This window comes from Ciconia boyciana, chromosome 13 (assembly GCF_034638445.1).
Source record: "Ciconia boyciana chromosome 13, ASM3463844v1, whole genome shotgun sequence".
Taxonomy (NCBI): Eukaryota; Metazoa; Chordata; class Aves; order Ciconiiformes; family Ciconiidae; genus Ciconia; species Ciconia boyciana.
This window is the reverse complement of record NC_132946.1, coordinates 18,507,742-18,524,399: the sequence shown is the minus strand read 5'-3', so window position 1 is coordinate 18,524,399 and position 16,658 is coordinate 18,507,742. Positions and strand designations below refer to the sequence as shown.

The 16,658-nt window shown below is 50.9% G+C and overlaps 1 protein-coding gene across 12 annotated transcripts in view; it reads right to left on the bottom strand.

Moving 5' to 3' along the window:
• CAPN15 (calpain 15) overlaps positions 1-16,658 on the bottom strand; it is a 62,196-nt gene that overhangs the window by 16,765 nt on the left and 28,773 nt on the right. Inside the window, exon 1 of one of the 12 annotated variants that reach the window (XM_072878308.1) lies at positions 2,348-2,449. The exons of the other annotated variants lie outside the window; for them this stretch is intronic. The gene's annotated coding sequence lies outside the window, so the exon portion shown is untranslated. Of the gene's footprint in view, positions 1-2,347; positions 2,450-16,658 lie in introns of those variants that run through there. 12 annotated transcript variants of the gene reach the window in all.

Here is a 16,658-nt window from a genome sequence, read left to right as displayed (position 1 = left end):
TTCTCCTTCAGGTAAATGTGCAACACGAGCCCAGAGCCCTCCCTCCGTGCGCTCCTGCTCCCAGATAACGTGGCCAAGTCTAAAGCCCCAACCTTGAACCCAAGCTCCAGGCCAGCTGCGTGCCTCTCCAGCTGAGCTGGTCCCCTTCCAACCCCTTCCACCCTGCCCCGCTTGCCCGAAACCCCAGGCAGGGCCAACTCTGCAGGAGAAGCCTCCAAGTCCATCCCACGCCCTCAGCTCTTCCTGGGAACAGCAAATTCAGGCCATCCCAGAGCAAGGAACCAGCAGCCTAAATCACGGGGGCTGCACCCCAGCGGGCTCACCACTGGCTCCCTTCTCTAGCGTCCCTTCAAGGACCAGGTTCAACCACAACACAGGCTGGAACAAAGAAGGGAAAGAAGATGTTTTATGCCACAGAGGGCAAGCGCAGAAAGCTATGAGAAAGCCGGTTGCAGTCCACGGAGGGAACTGGGTCCTGGCTGGCCTCCAGCATCCCAAGCAGCAGCACCTGCACAACCAGCTTCCCAAGGAAGCTGAGCAGACTGCATTGCAGCAGTGGGGTCTCGAGGGGACAGAGGATGCAGCAAGAACCACCCTGGGGAGGAGGAGAGTGACCCGCTCTTTGGCTGGGTACACAAGAAACTCTCCTGGAAATACTCCAGCAGCAGCAGCAATCCGACCACATTTCCAGACCTTGCCCCAGAGCCATCAGAAGAGCAGCTCCCCCTCACAAAGAGATCAGATACAACCTTCAACTCCCTTCTTAAATCAAACATTTCTCTAAATAAAGCCCGAACCGAAGAAATCCATTTTATTGCTAGAGAGAGCTTGAAAATTCATTCTGTTTCATATACCATGCCTTCATAGTTGGAACTTTACAAGGTATTTATTTACTGGAGTTATTTAAGGAATCTTTCCCAGCTAAGAGAAATATAAACATTGATTTTTCTGCCTGAAGTCCTACAGCTGTGAGCCACTGTACAGTCCTCTCGCCTGTGGCAGCACCATGCCCACAGTCATCTGAAAGGGAGATCATTCTTCAAACAGAGAAAGGGAAGGAGCTGTGTGCCTGGCTCCAGCAGAGACAGGGAAGGAAACGGGGCCATGAAGGGCACCGTGATCCTGTCACATCCATTCGTCTTACTGGATGAGGTTCATCAAACCGCAGGCATCAGCAAAAGGCAAGCAAAGGCTGTCAGCAACCTGCACCATCCACATCCGTCCTCCTGCAGCGTCCCATGCTGTTACACCCTGCACACCGTGCTGGAGAGCACTGCCTCCAAAAAATCCACCCCTAAATGCAGATGCTGTGCTGCTTACCATAGAGCAGGACCCTCCACCCACCAATCTTCCTGCTGCACACATCACTCTTGCACCCACAGTCCTACCCAGCAGACAAAGGCTTCTGGCCATGCAACCACAGGACCATGGAAAGAAATCCCTTCCCATACTGATAGAGAGAAGGGAAAAACCAGGATAACCTAAAAGACAGAAGTACGACACGAGGGGACAGTGGGACGCGCCGCATCGCCAGACCTGCTTGATGTGCCACCATCAATGAGCTGCGGGCTCAGGAAAGGCAGCACCGTTGTACTTGGCCAGGCAGGAGATCCAAGCTCCAGGCAGCAAGAAGGGAGGCAGAAGCCAGGACACTGCAGTGCTCTGTCCTGCCGCTGCACGTGCTCTCCCCCAAGCTCTGATACTGGCCTTGGGGAGCTGCGATCGCTCCCCTGCCACGCTGTCCCCCTCCTGGTGCCCTCCTCTCCCCCACGCTGCAGGAGTCGGCTCCCAACGCTGTCCATTCCAGGGACACCACCCTGCCTGCTGCTGGGATTTCCACCTACTTGACTTTCTCCACTGACAGCTCTCAGGAAAACCAAAAAGCCTCCCAGAAAGGCCATCAGCTCTTTCCTCAAAGGCCTGTAGCTCCCCTTGCAGTGGCAGGACCACCAGCGTGGTAAGCTCTGGCAGGAGACTTTCCTGCCTGCTTCTCCCCATGGCTGTCGCACCATGCCGCAGTGCCCGGCAGCCACACAGCTTTCTCTGCAAGCTATTGGGAGACACACAGAAATGGGAGAGGACGTGGGACAGGCATCTTTGGCTGTCCCCCAAAAGCCACCGGTTCCCCAGCCTTGACGACTGGCAGTACACCAGACTGCAGCCTGCTCCCACCAGACTCCTGCCTAGGACTGATGGGCAATTCAAGCCCCTGCCTGGAGCACCAGACTTAATTTAAGGGTCCAAAGATCACAGAGGGCACAAGGCTGGAACCCGTCCTTATACAGTACACCCCATACCAGCACACGGTGGATCGTAGCAGCAGCCGCTGTCCCACACCAACACCTACCTCTCAAAAGTGAACTGGCTGCAGGAGAAACCCAACCGCAGCCTGTCCAAGCTCTGTACTTCTCCCTACAAAGCCTGGCTGGCTCCTTTCCTGGCAGGCAATGAGCCTGCGTGAGGAAATACAGTTGTCTCCACCATCTATTCACCAGGCCATCTGCTGTATGATAACACACATGCTCTCCAGCCCCAGAAAACGCAACTGAGATAAACATTGCCTGCCACCTTCCCAGGCGCCTGTGCAGGAGAGGAGCTCCTCTCAAAAACAGCCTCTCCGCAGCAACCTGGCAAAGTCACCCACCCACAGAAGGGCTTCTTCTTGGGAAGCGGACACTTTACAGGGACCACGATGACACAAGCTCTCAGCAGCCCGTCGGGCTGGCAGCAGGGATCTGCTAGAGGCTCTTTTTGGGTGCACACGGCAAGGAAAGGGCAACAGCCGTACCACCCCACACGTCCAGCAGCATGGACAGGGCTGGCCCCTCATGGCCATGCTTCCCACCGCAGTAGCTCTACCCAACCAAGACAGGGCGCACATCAGCTGGCAGGAGACATCACCACGTTGGCAGGACTGCACCTACCTTGGCAGTCACAACAGTATAATTATAATACTTTAAAAAGAATATGGAAGGTACTCAACCAAGTAGACAGTCTTCAGCGTGCTGATCAGGTCCCAGGGAACCTCACTGCTCGCTCTGCCTTGCTGAGCTAGGAGTGCCAAAGACAGCCCACCGCCGAGGTGACAGCCTCCAGAGAGGGACACTGGCTGGGACGCCTAGGCAGCCTTTGCAGGCAGAATCTGGCAGCAGAACTGCCCGAAGGGTGTGTGGCTGTTTCCCCCGGACACCGCTTCTGAGTGCGCAGAGGTGGCGGGGGAAGGCTGCCACTAGGAGGGAAGGGAGAGTCACTGCAGGGACATCACGGCCCTCTGCTTCCCTCTGACGTGCAGGAACTTTCCTCTAACCAGAGCAGGGCAGACTGTTAGGACAAGACAGGGAAGGGATTAAGAAGGCACCAGCTGGTCACCTTCCAAACCCACCCTGGGATAGTGATGTCCCCCTCCTAGGGCTCTGCTGAGTGATGAGTTTAGGAGTCTGCTGAGCTTGCGTGTCCTGTTGCTACGGAGCCCTGGCTCCTACACAGCCATCAAACAAACCAGGGGTCTCCACCACCTTCGGGTGTCATCTGGGACCAAAGGCTTTTCTGGAGCCTCACCAGAGCAGGGCAAGACAGGAAGGAACAGGGCAGGGTGTGAGACCGGGAAGTGCCCAAAACCCTGCAGTTTGCGTCTTTCCTGCCGGCAGGGAGCTGGTGGTAGGCCAAGCCTGTGTGATGTGCAGCTGAGCTCCAGGGCAAGAGATGGCAACCAGCCCTGGACAGAAGCACTTGGACTGCCAGAGTGAATGGCTCGAGGTGACCTAGGCACTGGAGTGAGAGATCCCAGGGGTCCACTGCAGAGCCCACACCGGCAACAGGATTATATGAGCTTGTGTCAATCCCACACAGCAACAGAATCAGCCTGTTTCTCTAAATAAAACTCTTCCAGAACAGCTAAAGCCTTAAAACTTACTGCTTCAGTTCTCTCCTGCAGTAAATAAACAAATAAATAAAAATCAATTGTTCTAGTCAGCAATGTACAAACCCCAAGTTCTCTGAAACAGAACGCATTGTAGCAAAATCCTCTTGTTCGACAAATACAAGAAAAAGCACTAGAACTTTGTGGAAGAAAAAGAAAAACCACAAAAAAACCCAAACAAAATCCTGTCTTGATTGTCTGTGAGCTGTGAATCAATTCCTCTCCTCCCCATCCAGCTGTTTTCTATTTAACTCCTTTCCACGGTACAGCATGCTCTGACCTAAGAGAGGACTGCTGAGCCGTCTCCCGCGCAGACCTACCACATCTCCAGAGCCAGCCGGAGCGGGAGACATCCATGCCTGTGCAAGAAGGGGGTGAGGGAGGTCAGGAACCACGCAGCATCGCTCCGGCAGTTGAACTGTTAGAAGGGCACATGGGCTGGGATCATGGCCTGCACGTCATGAAGCCCAGGCAACGAGATGCTGTTGGCTGAGCTGACTCACTCTTGCAGAGCTGGGCAAGGGCTGGTAGGCTGGACCAAGGGAAGGCTGCAGCAGTATACTGGCAGAGCAACACAGAAACACTACGAACAGGGACTTTCCACTTTTTACAAATTTCTATAGGAGAAAAACAGTCTCTGATTCACACTTCTAAACCCTGAAGGCTACAGAACTGTCACCAGCTCTGTGCTAGCATCATACAAACAGGGCAGGTTGCATAAGTATTTCCAAATCCTGCCTCTTCCACTCCACCAAAGTGAGACAAGAAAATAACACAGGCTTCAGCACTAGTGACCTTCACCCAATTTCAGAGAGGTGCAGGCAAAAATAAAGTACCAGAAGGGACCTGTCCATTTGCCCTCTTCTCCCACTTTGCACCAGCACAGTTCTACTGAGCAAGGGCAGAGACAGCAAAGAAAATCTCCCCTACGCTCACCCATGCTTTCTTGGAGGCTCATATTCTGTGATATCAAAGCAACCGTGTGAGGCAGTGCCAGGCAGGCCCACTGCAACAGCACAAATGTGCCCACAAAACAGGGGCCCTTGCTGGACCTCTCCACCTGTGAGCAAAAGCAGCACCCCACTTCCACAAGAGCAAGCATGGAGGATCCCAGGACAAGTCAGGTCAGAAGGGACCTCGGGGGGTCTCCAGTCCAAACTCCTGCTCCAAGCTGCATCTCTTAAGAGATCACAGCAGGTTGTTCAGGTTTATACAGTCTGGTCTTGAAAACCTCCAAGCATGGAGAAGACACAACCTCTCTGGGAGAGTGAACTCTACTAACTGACTCTTTCTGAGGCAAAAATGCAGTCTGATCCTCTCCCGTTTCATCCTATGCCTGTTGGTTCCTGTCCTCCCACCACACGCTGCTGTGAAGAGCCCAGCTCTGTCTTCTGGATGATGTCCCTGTAGGTATTGGTAGACCTCCTCCAAAGCCTTCTCTTCTCCAGCCTGAATAAGCCCAGCTCCCTCATCCTCTCCTTGCAGGCCATGTGCTCCATCCACCCTGACCATTCAGTGCCCCTCCACTGAACTTGCTCCAGCTTGCTGAGGTCTTTGCTGTACCAGGAAGCCCCAAACTGGATGTACATTTAGGAGTTCAAGCTGCAGTCTCACTACACCTTTCTGGGTTGCACTCCTGCTCCTCTTGCACAGCACCGGGGAAGTATTTGGTACTGTATGGGTCTGAGCAACCCTGCAGAATAGGGCTGGTGGCTCGCATCCTCCTCAGGGAGGTGGTAGATTAATTAGTCCTCTCATACCAGGTGGCTCCTTCAGCCGGGACTGGAGCTGGGGCCTTGATCTAGCTCCCGGCTGCACCGTTCTCTTTGTTCCTTCTGTCTGGTGGAAGGGAACCACAACAACTACAACTACACAAATTCCTCCTTTTGTTGAAGCAGTTGATGAAATAAAGACTTCTTGATCCTGAAATATCAATTTTTGAGTGCTCCAGAGCTTTATCATATATTTATATCTGCTCTCACTCTTTAGAGTCAATCCAGGACAAACTGTCAACCAGTTCCCAGAAACAAAGCTTAGATAAGGGAAGGAAAAACAGCTGAGGGACCAGCCCATTCCACTTCCATGCCAAACTCACCTCTGGCCAGGACACCCCTTCTTTCTGGAGGTTACCTCCTCCCAGCCCCAGCACAGTATCAGTGCTCCTGACCATTCACTGGGGCAGGGCAATTACGGTTATGCAGAAAATAGCATTTTCCACTGGTAATAACTTGCAATGAATTGAAGCAGGACAACTGGATTTTTTCTGTTTAATAAAGCAATGGTGGCAGATGAAAATCACTCATGAAAGCAGAAGGGAGAAGAAAAAAAAAAAAGTCTAATTCTGCAGCAGGAGGCTGTGACAGGGTGAGCACTTGACAGTGAATGGGGCCATTAAAGACCCATCAACACCACATAACCCTCCCCAGAAGGTGCCGAGAGGCTCAGAGAGACACTAAGAGTTTTCCAAGCTGATGACGCACTCCAGTTCCTGGGAATTTCTTGGTCCCATTGCACCAAACCTCAAGAGGGTTCTTGCACAGTTTCTATTTAGCTTCTACTTTTCCCACACTGGACATAGCTCTGCCAGCTCCACGGGCCAGGGAGAAAAGCGGCTGCAAGTTTTAATGAGAAGTTCTCAGGGGAAAACTGAACTCTGCTAATGAGAAGTCTGAGAAAAAAAACCAAAACACTGGCCCCAGCATTCATTCAGCAGTGTATTTTTCTGGCAGCCAACAAAACCACAGAACACACTCTCAAACTGCAGCTTTCCCTGCCATTTACTTTGCCATCGCCTCCCAGGCTTGCCTGTCTCAAAAAAGACAGATGTTAAGGGTGAGACCGACATTTTGCTGTAGGACAGGGAAGAAAGGACTTCCAAGGCAACACTCTGCAAGTACAACTGCTTGGAAAGGATGCAAGTGGAACAGAGAACATGCTCCTCCACCCTTCACCACCCATGGAAGAGGCCCCAAGGAACCCATCAAGAGCGGGGTGGGAAACAGGAGGAGAGCAGAGGCACAGCTGGGACAGGAGCACCCTGAAAGCTCCTGTGACATGCACCAAAGTCTGGCTTTGATGAAGGAAGTAAGTTGAGGAGACCATCATCACTTGGAGAGTCTTCTTCACAGCTGAAATCCCTGGCTGGGTTTGGCCCAGGAAAAGGAGAGAAGGAGCAGAGTCTTTGAAGGGATCTGTCCATCTGAATACATGGTCACTGGAGTCGCAGGCCCGATGCCGCTGCAAGAATGCAAAGCGACACATGTCTGGAAGAAGCATGCCTCATGCTAGCTTTCCTCCAAGGCTAAGGACATACAGGCAGCGTTATCCTAAACTGATGGACTGGAGACAAGAGACTTTTATCACTCTTCATGCAAAATCATCAAAGCAGAATCAGAATCTGGAAAGCTTGCCTTGTGAGAAAAACAGGACGTGCATCATTAGCCTTTAATATACCTTAATTGCTTCGGTGTTGTAAGATAATAGTTTTCAAAAGAAAACCAGTTTGGCTGGCAGAGCGCTGTGCAGTACAGGCAAGCTGAGACAAGACCATTCTCAAAGGCTCTTTGCTAATGAACAGGTTACCCAAATCTCTGCCAGGGCAACAAGAATCCCTGGGGATACAAAAGGAAGAGGCAGACTGAGTATTTCAAGGAAGCCAGCAAAGTCCGAGTTCCAGCTTTGCTCAAATGTCATGAGCTTTTGCAGGCTCTGGGTTCACAAGCTTTTGATGAGGGACCAGGTGTCTCACCCTAAAGAAGCACCTCCTGCACCTACCCAAGGTTATCGGGATACAGGGCCCAGATGAGATGGCCAATGGCGATGTGACCTCTTCAAAACTCAGGATGGAGGCATGGGGAATGTGCCATACTGGCACTCAGTCACACCAGATCATCACGGGACAGGCTTTGCTGCTGGAAAGCTGGCGGAACAGCAGCCCAGGAAGGTGTCTCTGGAGCCCCAGCACGGTGTCTCTGGAGCCCCAGCACAGCCTCAGCTCCTCTCAAGCCACACTGTTTCTCATTAAGATCAATTCCAAGCTGTTGTTATAATTAATAACCTCATCTTGCCTCCCTGCACGCAAGCATGGGAAATTTCTGCAGTTGCAATCACAGTTCACTTCAAAGAAACCAGTTTAGCACAGAGCTACTGCTGCCATCATTCCTGGACTCAACTATTTTATTTACCTTTTCTGTATCTAATTCCCCATGTCTTTTGGGTATCTGGGGAAATTAAGAGCAAACAATACCAAGCTCCAATTGCACCTAAGTATTATACTAGGTGAGGTAAACTTGTGTCATTAACTCAGCCCAGCACCATACTATTGTATATGCTTAAACAGGTTCGATAATGTCTTAATACATTGATTTGCCTCAAGGCGGTAATGAACTGAATGGCCTCAATCCATATCTCGCCTTAGTTTGACTACACTACACTGCCTTTGACTAAAATCCACATACAGGGGATATTTGAACCCACTTAAGAGCAAATACAGAAAGCAGGTACATCAGTTATATAGGGTTTTGTCACAGTTGCATGAAACCGGTGTAATTTGGGTGTAGAAAGGACCTGCAAAGGATCTCTGCAGATACCCTGGTTCTGCTAAAACATTTGGGAGCATCTCAGTGTGCCTGCAGCCCCCACAAAAGCTGCATTTTCAAGGGGAAAAGGCCCACAGTCCTCCAGCAAACACAATACAAGAATTCAACAATTTAATTTTTTTTGTTAAAAAAATATTTCAGAAAGGCCTGAACTCTAGAGGACTGACAGACCCAAGTTACATTGGATACCTGTAGCTTCAGCTTCTTGCACACTTAGAGAACAGTAGATTTGTTCTTTAGAAAGCCTGGTAAAAATTGGTTCAGCTATCTTACATGTTTTTTATTATTACATTCCATCTCTGGTTTGAGCAATGTCCAAGAAAGTTTCCCATGTAAAATAAAGCTGTCCAGCAAAATTCATGAGCACCTGAAATGGAGGAAGACTCCATTGAAATCAATCCCACAGACCAGGATGATGCATCTTACAGATCTGCTACTAAATAAATGAATTATGATTTAGTGATTAATGATGATCATATACAGATCTGTATATGATTTATGATGATGCATCTTACAGATCTGCTACTAAATGGAGGCAGAGTCCATTGAAATCAATCCCACAGACCAGGACGATGCATCTTACAGATCTGCTACGAAATAAAATTACTACCTATTTGCCAGATGGCTTGTACAGAAAGGCTCAAAAACCCCAGACTTTCACACCCAGCCAAAGTGAGGCCTCCATGCTGAAAAACTGAAAGACAACATGATCCACAACCCAAACAGGGCAGGGGTCTTGCCAACATTATGTGGAAACACAAGGATTATGAGAGCTGCCGTTAACTCAGCTTTTGGCCCTTCAGACTCATCTTTTAAGCAATACCAGGGGAAAGTTTTTCTGGAAGCAGCAAAAGGGAATTGGGAATTATATTTGCTTGAGAGGTTTTCATGAGAACGACCAGCTGCCGACCCAAGTCCCACAGCTATCTCCAGCCAGCATCCAGCCAGTGGCAATGCACACAAACACCAAACAAACCTCCTGGACCTTTGACTCTCCACTCACGTCTGAGATGACAGGACAAAACCTCAACATCAGTCACCAAGGAAGAGGGCTGATCCCACGCCCTGGCAGTCAGGGACAAGACTCAAATGCCGGCACCAGGCGTGCTCCTCGCTGTGTGAGGCGCTGGCTGCGTACACACGCCGGCAGATGCCCCGGAGCCCCGCTCGCTCACTGATGTTGAGAACAGGTTTAGTACAAATGTGCATTGCGGTTTTACTTCAACTTGCAATTATTCACACGTGGAGAAGCCTGAACGCTTCTGTGGAAAAGAAGGAAAAATTTCAAACTCTGAGATCCCCTTGGTTAGGAAGGAAGACTTTGAAGGAAGGACAGGGGCTCCAAAAACATATCTAATCATTCCCTGACTGGCCCATAAATCCCTTCCTGCCTAGAGGCAGCTCGGAAAACTTCTCAAGAGCCTGTGAAGGGTCAATGCTTGTAGACACCTTCTGCGGTCAGTAATACAGATGAACTGAAAAAAGGTGACTCAAGGTGAGGGGAGAGCGGTTCAGCTGCCAGGCAGCAAGACAGGCTACGGTCAAAGGCCACACAGGTTCAGATCTGGCAGAAGACGAATGATGCCTGCTGACCTGGCTGCAGCATTCAGTCTCTACTCTCAGCCCAAAAAACTCTAGCCCTGTGAACACGGCAGGAGAAGAGATTATTACAGAGCAAACACAGCCCTGGCAACATCAGGACTGACAGAATACCATTGATCCCATCACACACCCAGCAGGGACCAGTGAGGACACTGAATCCTCTGGGATGAGCTGTAGCACAACCCCTCCATGGAGCAATGTCCTTTAAAGCTCAAGGTGTGCTAGGAAGAAGGTGGGAGATACCAGGACCACCTAATGGCCTCCTGTACCTGCAGGAACCCGAGGACAAACACATCTCGAGCAACATGAAGCAAAATCACACCCTGGAGGCAGCCTCTCCTCTTGCTGTCACAAGGGTTCCCTGCCGATCTGGACAAACTGGTGAGCAGTTTAACGCTGAACATGTGAGCAGGACACATGATACAGGTGCCACTCCCATCAGGAGCGCAGACCTCCAAGCCACCACTGAAGTTAGGCTAGATATCTAAGGCTAGATATCTAGCCTTAGATATAGGCTAGATATAGGCTAGATATCTAAGGCTACAAGACGTCTAGAAATCAGGGGAGATCAAGAACAACAGCGAGAGGATTTACAGCCAACATGCCAGACCTAGGAGGACAAGCAAGATGCTGGGGAGGAACAGCTGGGAAGATGATGTTCTTTACTGCTACTATTACACAAATTCCTTTCAAATCATGGCAGGTTTTAATTTAAGAGGCCAACAGAAATTGTTCCCTTTAAAAAGGGCACAAAAGTTGGTAACAGCAATGAACCAAGAGAAGATCCAAGGGAAGAGCAGCGTAGCGTTAATGCCTCTCTCAAACCATTAATAGGAGCCAACAAATGGCATCCAGGGAGGCTGCAGAACATCCCTTTCGCCATGTCTTTTGCCCAGAGAGGAAGAAGGACAAGACTTTGCTCTCTTCAGTGCATCACTGAGACATAAATGAGGTTGACATACCAAGGAGAGATGTCCTTTTTTGCTCCATCAAGGATGTGTGCCACTCCCTGAGATCTGATGGTCAAGAGGTCTTCCTCTGAGCTCCCTCCTCTGTTATTGCCTCTTAACCGTCTCCATTGCAGAATTGCTGGGCTGTCTCTGACCCAGGCCCTGCCATCAACCCTTCTCACCAAGCCGGGGGGAGACATCTGCTATCCACCCCTGCAGATTGGCTATGGGAATGCCTGCCCGCCTGCGCAGTGCCTGCCCAGAGACAACAGGATGGGGACAGCTTCATATCAATGATTATCTATGATGCTTGGGTCGGGAAGAGTCAGAGGGATGGCCAGAAGAGCTCAAAGTGTTAAGGATTTCAGATGAAATGTGGGAGGGAATGGACTAGAGGACATCTCTTAGGACGTCTCATGTCTGGAGAGCATGGCACAGGACAGGATTGAGGAGCTGCAGGTGATGCTCTGTGAGCAACTCCACCTCTCACAGCCAGCGCCACCAGCTCAGCTCCAAAACACCACCCTGAACTTTCAGAGAGTAAATTAAATCCCTTTTTCCTAGGATGAAAAGGAAATTCAAAGATATTTGCTTCCTTTGAGGCCTGAAAGGCAAAATACTGCTGTTGGAGGATGCCACACAAGTCTGGAGAGGGCTGCCTACCCCCTCGCGTGGCCCTGCAGGGGTTGTGGCGTGGTAGGAGCTATCGGAATGCAGGCACAACCATGGGGAAGGAGGTGGGCGGACCCTGCTGAGCCCCTCTCTCCTTTTGTCTCACCAGTTCCCAGCCCTGCCTATAATCAGCTGCATGGGGCAGGCCGCTATTTGCTTGAGAAACAACCATCTTTTTCCCTAAATTCTCCCTGAAAAAATAAATCAAGGCATAGCTCCAAGGTGCAATTAAGAAAAAAACAACAGTAATCAAGAGCTCGGTACCATTTGGGATGGATGGAGAGAGAAAGACTCGTGTTTCCATGAGGTCTGAGACTAAGGAAAGTGGGGCTGCAGCCTGCTGGAGGGGGGAAGCGGAGCACCCAGCCTCCTCCTCCTCTCCCGGGACTTTAACTTGGCCATCATCCCGGCTCCTGGCAGAGCTGCTGCCGGGCGCTCTTCCTGCGAACAAGAAAACTTCTTGGGGCCCAAGCCCATGCTGCCAAGCTCTGCAGTGGCACTGTCCCACGTCAGACCATGCAGCACCCTTCCTGCAGCTTCCAGCCACGCTCAGGGCACTGCAAGTGGGACCTCGCACCCATTGGCGAGACGGAAGGCAACAGGGCACTGTGGTCCGTCGCCAGCGGCTGTCAGGCTCTCTTCAGGATGATTAAGAGGCCTTAATGAAAAGCTAAGCTAGTTCTGTGCCTCAGGAAAGCAGCTCATGCTTAATAACCCAGCCAACAAGCTTTGCACTGATCTGCAGAAAGAAAGAAAGATTGCCAAGGGACAGAGGAAGAGAAAGGAACTCTGGCAACTCCTGACATCCCTGGAGTTCAGCCTATGGTCGGATCAGGGCACGGTAATCAAGCACCACAGCCACACTACAAATGTAATCTGGCAGCGAGGGGAAAGGCAAGGACGGTGGTTGCTCCCAGAGCCACCAACTAGCAAGCCCTGCTGTCCCTCAACATGCTTGAGCAGCTCCTTTGGTGACAGATCAGAAGGCAGCAAACCTGAATGTCCTCTCTTCTTCTTCAGGAACCATATCTGCAACTCCTCCAAAGAACACTGATCCCACAGGAGGATCTCAACACACAGAGCAGAAGCCCAGGGCAATGTCCCGGATGAACTGGGTATTGGAGTTTGCACAAGCACGCACGCGCTCACTCTTTCCACTGAGTCCTTGACTGCACATGCAACCTTCAGGTGCACTCACATTCACTACCAGGTCCTGGAAAAAACACGCATGAAGGCTTGGTGCAGCCTGCTGCACTGGAGCCACGTCCCTCCACGCTTTACTGACCTGGGGTGAAGCGGGGCCAAGGGCTTGCTTGGTCAGCTGGGCTGCCGGGGCCCGCACAGAGAGCAGAGGGTTCGAACAGCAGTAAACCCCACCAACCTCACAGATAGCTCCAGCCTTTGCTGCTTCTGGATCATCCGCATCTTCTCCAGCTCTATTCCTCTTCCCAGGTTATGTCAGGTCAAGCAGATGAATGCAAGACTGCACAAAATTTGTTGCTGCATCAGCTGTGGTTTTGGGAGCCTGTTGCCATGCTGCAGCCAGCAGGCTCTGCTCTCCTTGCAGGCTCGGGGGGAGGAAGAACAAGGGGGGAGAAGCCGCCTCAGGTGCTGTTCAGACTCAGGGCAAATGAACCAGCATCTCCTCCACGCAATAGGAGGAAGAAGCAATTTATTCTGACAAATGGTGAAAGCCTGCAGCGGGGTTGGCCCTTTCTGTCAAAGCTGGTGTACCACACAGAGGCTTACGCGCTGGAGCACAGAAGGGAGGGTACCGGCAGTCAAGTGATATACGCATCACTCACAGAGGGAGACAATCAGCAACTAAGAAGAACCAGGCTGCAAAAGATACCTGCCTACCCACCTGGGATCCTGGTGGCAGGCAAGCACCGTGTGTGCTAGCCAGCCATCACTGCTTGTCCTCCGCACGCGGGGCTGCCAGCGAGCAGCAGGGACCCAACGTGACACTGGGACACACACTGTGGCACCTCTCAGCATACCCCTTTTTAGAGGGTTCATGTCTCCACCCTTCAGCCTTGAAAGGGGTTGAACGTTTGGGCACAAGTGCCTCTGGGATGAGACACAGTGTTAAGGAGCACCCAGCAATGTGGCACAGGTGGAATGTTCATATTTGCATTATTTTTGTGCATTTGCAGATTTGCTCATAAGTGAAGTTCAAGTTGGCTGTGGAGTGTTCACAGTCCAGGAGGCCAGGAAATAAAAGCTCTTAATTTATAGGGGACCTGTAACAAGAAGGATCTGGGATGCTAGGTGTCTGGATTAGCCAAGAGAGAACAGGCAGCAGCACAGAAGCCCCCTCTGGAAGCAACGTAATTCCGGTGTCCGTTTGGTCTCCAGTGAATGCACAGATATGGCTGTGTCCTCCTTAGCTTGCAACACTTGCCTGGCTGCCAGATTCCCTCTTTCCACAAAGCAACTGGAGAGGTTCTGGACAGAACTGGGAATTATTTTCCCACTGCAGCATAAGAAACACCATCAGCACCTCAAAAAACTGACTTCACGCCTGTACACACTTCTACGTGCGTACCTGTACAGCCCCATGTCTGCAGTAGACAGTGGTGTTTGGAGAGCCTTGGATTCTGCTTCCATGGGGCTTGTTATCTAGACAGCAACCAAGGCACTGACAGACCACAGGTCCTGCCCAACCACTAAGTCTAAGACGAGTCCAGAAACCAAACATGAATTTCTCAAGTCCTGGCAATGCTCCTTCACCATCCTCTAAATTATTCTCACTTGACAGCATAATGATTTCCAAACCTTTGGGTCAATCCAGACCTGCTCTTTGCAAGCAGTAATAATCAAGTGTGGGAGCGCACACTTGCCTGCATCCCAGAATAGAAAGCAGCTGGAGTCGCATCTGAGCACTGCCAACGGGAAGATGAAAGACTTACAGACACTCCTCTTTTTCCGCTGATGCTGTCTTTATGGGCTCTTCTCCCCACTCTCCACTACATATACAGCTCCTTTAACTGCTGATTTTCCACAGGTGGTGAAGTTCCAGATGCTCCTGGGAGGCTTTTCCAACTTTATTTATTCTATTTAAATAACAGGGGCATATGGTTTATTACAGCTATTAAAGGGTTTGTGTATGTATGTGGGGGGAATCTTAAAAGAACAAAACATGTATCTGAGCCTGGGATTCAGAGAGCTACCAAGACCTCTAAGCACCCTGACACTAGACACCAGTGCCTGGTCACAGAGGAGCAGAGAACCACCTCTGTCTGCAAACATCAGAACAAGGGCTGTGAATGGGTTTCTAGCTCCTCACCTACAGCACACTGGGTCCTTCAGTGCTAGCGAGATTTATACCAGTCCAGGAGATCATCAGGACTCCTGTTCCCTTTCTAAAACAGCTGCCACCCCCTGAACAGGACAAAAGTCCAATCTCCAGGACAAGGCCAGAGCCAGAGATCAGGTTAGACAGGATCTAACCAGGGGCTGAAGCAGCTACACACAGCCCTTGGAAGCAGAGTATTCATGCTGAATCAAGCTGTGGCTGCTCCCTCTACGACCAGGGGAGCTCTGGCTAAGGACAGACTCACTGCCGGCGTGCAAGGACTGAGGCAGGCAGGCAGTGAGCTCCATGCCCTGCTACCTCGAAGCCCCTCAGAGGTAGGTGCACCAGGGCTCATAAGGAGGGTCTCCGTTGCCCCAATTTCACTAACACGTCACAGCAGGCTCTGTGCATGCGCTGGCTGAGCCCAGCTCAGAAAAGATATCCTGCAACACAGCAGCCCAGCTGGGCAGTACTTCTCTTGGGGGAGGAAAGGATCCCAACAGGGAAAGCTGTCCCAGAAACCTTCTGACGTGTCCTTCACCCCAGCTGCAGAAGCAGCAGCCATGGTACCACTGGAGGAGCTCAGAGACCTGGGCATGGCGATCCTTCAAATAACAGTCTTGATCACCTCCCTCCAGGTCCAATTTGAAACAGACCCTGGAGAAGTGGAGCACAGGCTGCTCTTTGAAGGAGGATCTAAGCACGGAGACACAGAAAGAGAAGGAGCCCTTCAGTGCTACGAATCTGAGAAAGTGGGAAGGAAAGAAAGCACTGATGGGGCCAATTTCTACAGTTACGTTTTACAATAAAGACTTACCTGCTCTCAGGATGGAGGGGAGGAGGCAAAGAAAGGAACAAGAAACTGAACTCATTAAGCTGCTCTCTCATCTGAGGAGCTGGGACAGCTTCAGCAAGGAGGGTGGACTCTAGGGACCAAAGGACGCTTGATTTCCCCCATTTAGCTACCCGCGCCTGAGGTATGTTTGAGCAATCACTATAAAAGCAACCCCTGCAGAGGAAAGAAAGCTGGATGAAGAGGGAGCTCTACTTGTTGGTTTTGTTTCTCTGTTTTTAAGCCAATTAAGAAATTATTTTTTAAGTGAGGGTCTGTGGTCTACCTCAAAAGAGCCTGCGCTCCCTGCAGAACAGAGCAGGGCAAGAGCGAGGTGGCCATCTGGAGTCGGAGCCCTGCAGTCCCTAGATGCCGCAGGGACTGCTGGCCCTGTGCTTCTCCTCTGCAAAAATCCCAGCTACTCCAAACCCCCAGAGTCTCACCATTTTCTAACGCACTTCTGCAGCAGATGCCTTTCCCCTTTGCACCTTGGTTTCCTCACCGGTACATCACACAAAAAGCAAGTCTTGTTGACATCAGGCAGACCTGTTTTTGAGTCTTTCAACACTTGCCCAGTGTCTTAAGACCCCCACATGGAAAATGCCCTTGAAGCCTCACAGCCAGCCAAGAAGAGGCTAAGATGAAGGCATGGTCTGTACTTTTATTCTGCTCTCATGAAACCTGGCCTCAATGCAGGGTGGTTGAGCTCAAGCATGGTGGGGAGGGGGCTACAAACACAGGCGGAGCACACATCCAAGGAGACAGTACAGGCAGCTGGGAAACATGT